This window comes from Balaenoptera borealis (genome assembly GCF_965194805.1).
Source record: "Balaenoptera borealis genome assembly, chromosome: 3".
Lineage (NCBI taxonomy): Eukaryota > Metazoa > Chordata > Mammalia > Artiodactyla > Balaenopteridae > Balaenoptera > Balaenoptera borealis.
The window spans coordinates 552,054-558,435 of NC_138866.1; the positions used below are offsets into that span (position 1 = coordinate 552,054).

A 6,382-nucleotide genomic window follows, 5' to 3' on the forward strand; every position below is an offset into this window, starting at 1 on the left:
GAGGGGCTGCTGCGCGGCGCGACGCGGGATAGGCCCGGGGCGGGGGCGGGGCTCGTGCGCCGGGAGGCGGGACTCGGAGACGCGGAAAAGTCCGGGAGAGGTCAAGGGTCGGAGTGGGCGCCCCGGGGGTGGGGAAGCGGGAAGGCGGTGTGGTGCGCACGCGCCGCAGGATGGGCTGGAGGCGACATCGTGGGCGGGACTCGTGTGAGGGGCGGCTCGTGATAGGTCGGAGGCGACATGTGGGAGGGACTCGTACGAGGAGGTGCGGAAGGGAAGGGCGTTTCGGTTGTTTTTAATTTTGCTCCCCAAACAACTCTTGAAACTGGTTATACTTCTCCGTTTAAATCACCAAAAGTTCGCGGATGATTCACTTTTCTGTAATTCTTAATTTGGAGGACTGCCCCGCCCTCACAAGTGGAGAGTGCCGCGTGAACGCACTGGACACACGTCACGGGCCGGGTTCCGGGCCCTGCTGCGTCATGCGGGGCAGGCCTGACGTAATGTCGGGCTCTGACAGAGCCGTGCGGCTCCGGCTCCAGCTCGGCCTCTGCCGGCCGCCTGCCCACCTGACCCTCGTCCTGTCCGCTGCCCCCGGGGTCGTCCAGCTCGTTCCTCTGTCGCCTGGATTTCCGCTGACAAGCCGAGGGCCTCCGTCTTACAGGCCACGCCCCACGCGACGCACCCCTCACGTGACACCACGCCACGTGATGCACATCACAGCCCAGGACCGGCAGGGATGGGGCGGGGCCAGCCTCCGGTCCACCTGCCTCTTCCCGCCAGGCATGGCGGGTCTAGGGAGACCAGGCCGAAAGCGGGGCTTCGGCCAGCGTTTTTCCTGTTGCGTGACCGCATGATCGGGTACTATTCCTGTTAGCGGTCTGCGGTCACTGTGACAAAAAGACGCTTGATTGGTTTTATCCCAGAAACAGATGAAATTCCCAGGAGTATTGTTTTTACTCTTACAGGTCTTGGGAATTTTAAAAGACTTCTTTGCGTTCAGATTTGAAACTGCCTTAGGCTCGTTTAAGACACAGTAGATAGATGCAAAACATTGTGATTAAAAGAGAATCTTGTTAGCTCTTCTATTTCAACCTAATTTTAATTTAAGAAGTATTTGTTGAGGGCCCAGTCAGTGCTGGATTAGTTTTCTAGAGGTGCAGTAACAAAGCACTCAGACTGAGGGCTTAAACAATAGACATTTATTCTCTTACAGTTCTGGAAGTTGGAAGTCCAAGATCAAGGTGTGTGCAGAGCTGGTTTCTCCTTGCCCTGCAGACAGCCGTTTTCTCCCTGTGCTCACGTGGTGGTCCCTCTGTGTGTGTCTGTGTCCTCATCTCCTCTTCTGATAAGGACGCCAGTCAGACTGGATTAAGGCCAACCCATATGGCCTCTTTAAAACTTAATTACCTCCTGGTTCCTCAAAAAGTTGAAAATAGAACTGCAATGTGATCCAGCAATGCCGCTTCTGTGTATACAAAGAATTGAAATCATTATTTTGAAGCGCTATCTGCACCATGTTCCCTGCAGCATTTTTACAATAGTCAAGACATGGAAACAACCTAAGTGTTCATCAGTGGATGAGTGGATAAAGAAAATGTGATATTTGGAATATACATATAATGAAATATTATTCGGCCATAAAAAAGAAGGCCATTCTGCCAGTTGCAATAACGTGAATGAATCTGGAGGACATTTTGCTAACTGAAATAAATCAGAGAAAGAGAAATACAGTACTGTATGATATCACTTATCTGTGGAATCCAAAATCATCAAACTTGGGACTTCCCTGGTGGTCCAGTGCGTAAGACTCTGTGCTCCCAATGCAGGGGACCTGGGTTTCATCCCTGGTTGGGGAACTAGATCCCGCATGCACGCCGCAACTAAGAAGTCCGCATGTGGCAACGAAGATCCCGCATGCCGCAACTAAGACCCAGCGCAGCCTAAATAAATAAATAAATAAATATTAACCCCCCAAAATCATCAAACTCATAGAAACAGAGTAGAATGGTGCTTGCCAGGGGCTGGGCTTGGGGGAAATGGGGAGCTGTTGGTCAAAGGGTACAAACTTCCAGTTATATGGTAGATAAGTTCCAGGGATCTAATGTACAGCTCGGTGACTATAGTTAGCAAGTATTGTGTACGTGAAGGTTACTAAGAGTAGATCTTAACTGTTCTCACCATACCAACAACAACAACAACAAAATGGTGATTATATGAGGTGAAGGATGTATTATGTAACCTTATTATGGCTTGCAATGTGTATGTGTATGAGATCATCACACTGTACACCTTAATGTTGTAAAAATTAAGAAACAGAAACCTCATTTAAAATGGAGTCAGAGGGAATTCCCTGGCGGTCCAGTAGTTAGGGCTTCGCACTTTCACTGCAGAGGGCCTGGGTTCAATCCCTGGTTGGGGAACTAAGATACTGCAAGCCACATGGTGTGGCCAAAAAAAAAAAAAAAAAAGAGTCAGGAGGCCAGAAGAGGGAGCAAGCATGCCCTACTGCACTACATTAATTGCAGACCCAATAGGAAAAGAGTACCTTGCATCTACAAAGAAGAAGGTTACTACCTTACTACCCAGCAGGAGGAAGAATTTCTCCTTGCCCGACAACAGCCCAGCCAATAAGAGTCTGTCACAACTCAGCCAATGAAAGACCACTTACATGTCAAACTCCCAGTTTCCACCAATGGGTTCTTTGCTCAGACTAGCCCCTTCCATCTCCCCCTTCTCAAGAGTTTTCTCTCCTTTGTTCTCCAGACTTGCCTGTGGTTCACCATAGATTACATGTCCTGAATTGCAATTTTTTTGCCGTTCCCAAATAAACCCATTTTGCTGGTCTCTTTTATTGTTTTAGGTCAACAGTATACAATTAAGGTGTACATTATATGCCAATTATATGTTCTATTTCAATTATATCTAAATATATGTCAGTTATACCTCAATAAAGCTTCGGAAAAAATGACCTCTTCAAAGTCCCTACCTCCAAATACAGTCCCATTCGGAGGTACTGGGAGTTGAGGCATCAACACGTGAAGTTTAGGGGAACACAATTCAGCCCATAATAGATACCGAACTTTGTGCTAGGCCCTTAGGGGTGGTGTGGAGCAGAGCCAGCGGGGTCCCTGCCCTCTGGTGGGAAAAATGTCACAAAAGGGGAAGGACGGGAGCTGTGGAAGCAGAGTAAGGAGAACTGCCTTGCCCTGGGCTGGGCGATATCCCAGGAAAACCGAACTCATGCAAAGCATTTGCGGAACGGCATAATTTGACCTTAGAAAGTTGGACATTCTGGAAGTGAGTATGTGTCAGATGAGGAAGGAACACGCTTTCTGTTTTCCCACGAGAAGTGCAGCAAACTTCCCCTCCAACAAATGCAGAGTGGGTAAGGCTGGCAGGAAACGTATTCATTAATATGTTTCATCAGAGTTGCCTCGGAGTCCTAAAATTGTGAGTAATTATCATCTGTTATGTAAGATGGTTGTATGGTTACTTTGAGTAACTTGTAGATTGGGGTATAATTTACTTACAGTGTGGTTGTGTGTATTTACGCCCAGTGGAATGCCCAGATGGTAAATGTATACACTTCTGCCAGTTATGATGACCCCGTCGCCCCTCCCCCGCCCCGGGCAGAAGTGACCATTGCTCTGCTTTCACCCCTACGGGGACGCTGCCGTCCTAGAACCTCACAGGCTGGGGCTCATTCTGCACGTGCACCTTTGTGTCTGGCTTTTTCCCTCAGTTCGCTCCGAGACCGGCCACCGTCCTGCACCCCTCAGTGGTCCATTCCTTCTGTTGCTGAGTGTATTCCGTGTGTGGATGGACCACAGTTTGTTTACCTGTCAACTGACACCTGCCAGGTTTTGGCTCTGATGAGGGCAGCTGCTCTGAACATTCTTGTCTAAGGCTTTTTCTGTACATTCGTGGTCATTTGTTGTGGGTCAGTGCCTAGGAGTTGAATGGCTTGATGGTAGGGTAGATGAATGTTAAACTTCTGAGCAAACCAGCAGCTCTCCAAAGTGTTTGGGAAAACACTTTTTTGTTGTTTTTGTTTTTTTTTGCATTTTGGCCGCGCCCCGTGGCATATGGGATCTTAGTTCCCCGACCAGGGGTCAAACCCTTGCTGCCTGCAGTGGAAGCACAGAGTCTTAACTACTGGACCGCCAGGGAAGTCCCTGGAAAAACACGTTTTATCAAACAACGTTATCAAATCACTTACTTGTCTTTTATCCACGTATTGACCTGAGACCACTGTGAGCTCGTCTACACTGGGGCTGTGTTATTGGTGCAAAGAGGAGAGAGCACCTTATTATAATTACTCAGACCCTCACAACATCTGATACTGAGAAAAAGGGGGCTGTCTGTCCTAACCCAACCCAGAGGACAGAGCCTCCCATCCCTGGGCCACATGGGAGTGAGGAAGCTGGTGCCAGGGAAGAATGATTTCCCCTCCAAATTGGTGTCTTTTTACCTTGTATAACACCTGCAGATACTCAAAGACATTGCCTGGGGCTGCCTCCCCAAGATTTTGTCCAGAGATCAAAGGAAAGAACAACTTGTATTCGAGTGGAGGATTTAGCAGCTACTACATAATATAGCGGCTTTTTGCAGCTTTGTAATTTAAATTGCAGGTTGAGCTTGCCAAGCCAGGAGTGCAGCTTTTTATGCAGAATGAAATGATTTCTTTCTTTGGAAAATGCCTACTCTGGTGGATCGCCCAAAGCGTGCATCCCTCTGTCGTAGCAGGATGGTCATCTGGTCAGGAGAAGCACAGTATCCCCGGGGGCAGGGAGGAGAGCTGGGGTCCACCTCCTCTTTCCTTAAGAACTCACCCTGCCTTTGGCCTCTCCTTTCGTCCCTCTTGCTCTGTCGTGGAAGGAAATAATTCTTGGGAAACTCCAAGATCAGTTTCCGCTGGTGCTTCTCACCTGTAGCCCTGCTGCCTGAGGAAGGTGGTCCATACGCATGCCCCTGACATCTTTCAAATTGCTGAAGGCCGTTCTCGGCACTGTTTGGAAAAGTTCGCTAGCAGGTGTGAAGCCATACACCCAATCTGTGGCCCTTTCACCCAACATGCTGTCACATGAGTTTGGGACTCTGTGGTGCAAGCCGGTGACACCGGACCCTGTGGAACCGTCCGGGGCCGGCAGGGTCCATGGGAAGCAAGCCGAGTTGGCAGCGGCCCAATGTCAGTGAACCCAGCTGGCATCCTCAGCTCTGAAAAGTTAGGATTTAGGGCTTCCGTGGTAGCGCAGTGCTTAAGAATCCACCTGCCAACCCAGGAGACACAGGTTCGAGCCCTGGTCCGGAAAGATCCCACATGCCGCGGAGCAACTAAGCCCGTGTGCCACAACTACTGAAGCCCACGCGCCTAGAGCCAGCGCCCCACAACAAGAGAAGCCACCACAATGAGAAGCCCGTGCACCGCAACAAAGAGGAGCCCCCGCTCGCTGCAACTAGAGAAAGCCTGCGTGTAGCAATGAAGACCCAACGCAGCCAAAAATAAATAAATAAATAGTTAAAAAAAAAAAAAAAAGCTAGGATTTAAGCCCGGCAGACTCTAGGTCTCTCCATATGTATAATCCCTTTCCTCTCTGAAATGATACCAAAACACCTGTTATTTTTCTAAACTTACCCCAAAATGTGAAGGGTTAGGGAAGCTACCACTCGGCCTCCGGTTGAGCACAGACTACAGTAGGCTCTTTGAAGCTTCAGCCAGTTGAGAAGTGGCTTCCTAGCCCAGGGGACTCAAGAGGGATGGGGCCAGTGGCTGTTCCACTGAAATGGAGGGGACTGATGGTTGCGGGGAAGGGCTCGGGGCGCTAGGGTGAATCTGTTGAAGTGTTTAGTTCTGGAAAACCTGTTTAATGCCCGTGGTCTCTCTTCCCTGGGCTGGTTGCATTTTGTGGTCTGAGCAAACTCATGGCTTGGCTTCGTGACACAAAAATGTGTGTCAGGGCTTCCCTGGTGGCGCAGTGGTTAAGAATCCGCCTGCCAATGCAGGGGACACGGGTTCGAGCCCTGGTCCGGGAAGATCCCACATGCCGCGGAGCAACTAAGCCCGTGAGCTACAACTACTGAGCCCGCGTGCCACAACTACTGAACCCGCGCGCCTAGAGCCCATGCTCCGCAACAAAAGAAGCCACCGCAATGAGAAGCCTGCGCACCACAACGAAGAGTAGCCCCCGCTCGCCGCAACTAGAGGAATCCCGCGCACAGCAACGAAGACCCAACGCAGCCAAAAATAAATAAATAAATAAATAAATTTATTAAAAAACAAAAGAAAATGTGTGTCACCCAGACTGCTGATGCGGCAAAGTGGCGCCTTCCAGAGTTTAAAAGTCAAAACGACGACGACCAAGTCAGAACAAAACATGCACTG

At 49.6% G+C, this 6,382-nt stretch overlaps 1 protein-coding gene across 3 annotated transcripts in view; it reads left to right on the forward strand.

The window, feature by feature from the left end:
- The window catches only part of AKT1 (AKT serine/threonine kinase 1), a 65,747-nt gene that overhangs the window by 32,948 nt on the left and 26,417 nt on the right, over positions 1-6,382 (forward strand). The window lies entirely within an intron of this gene.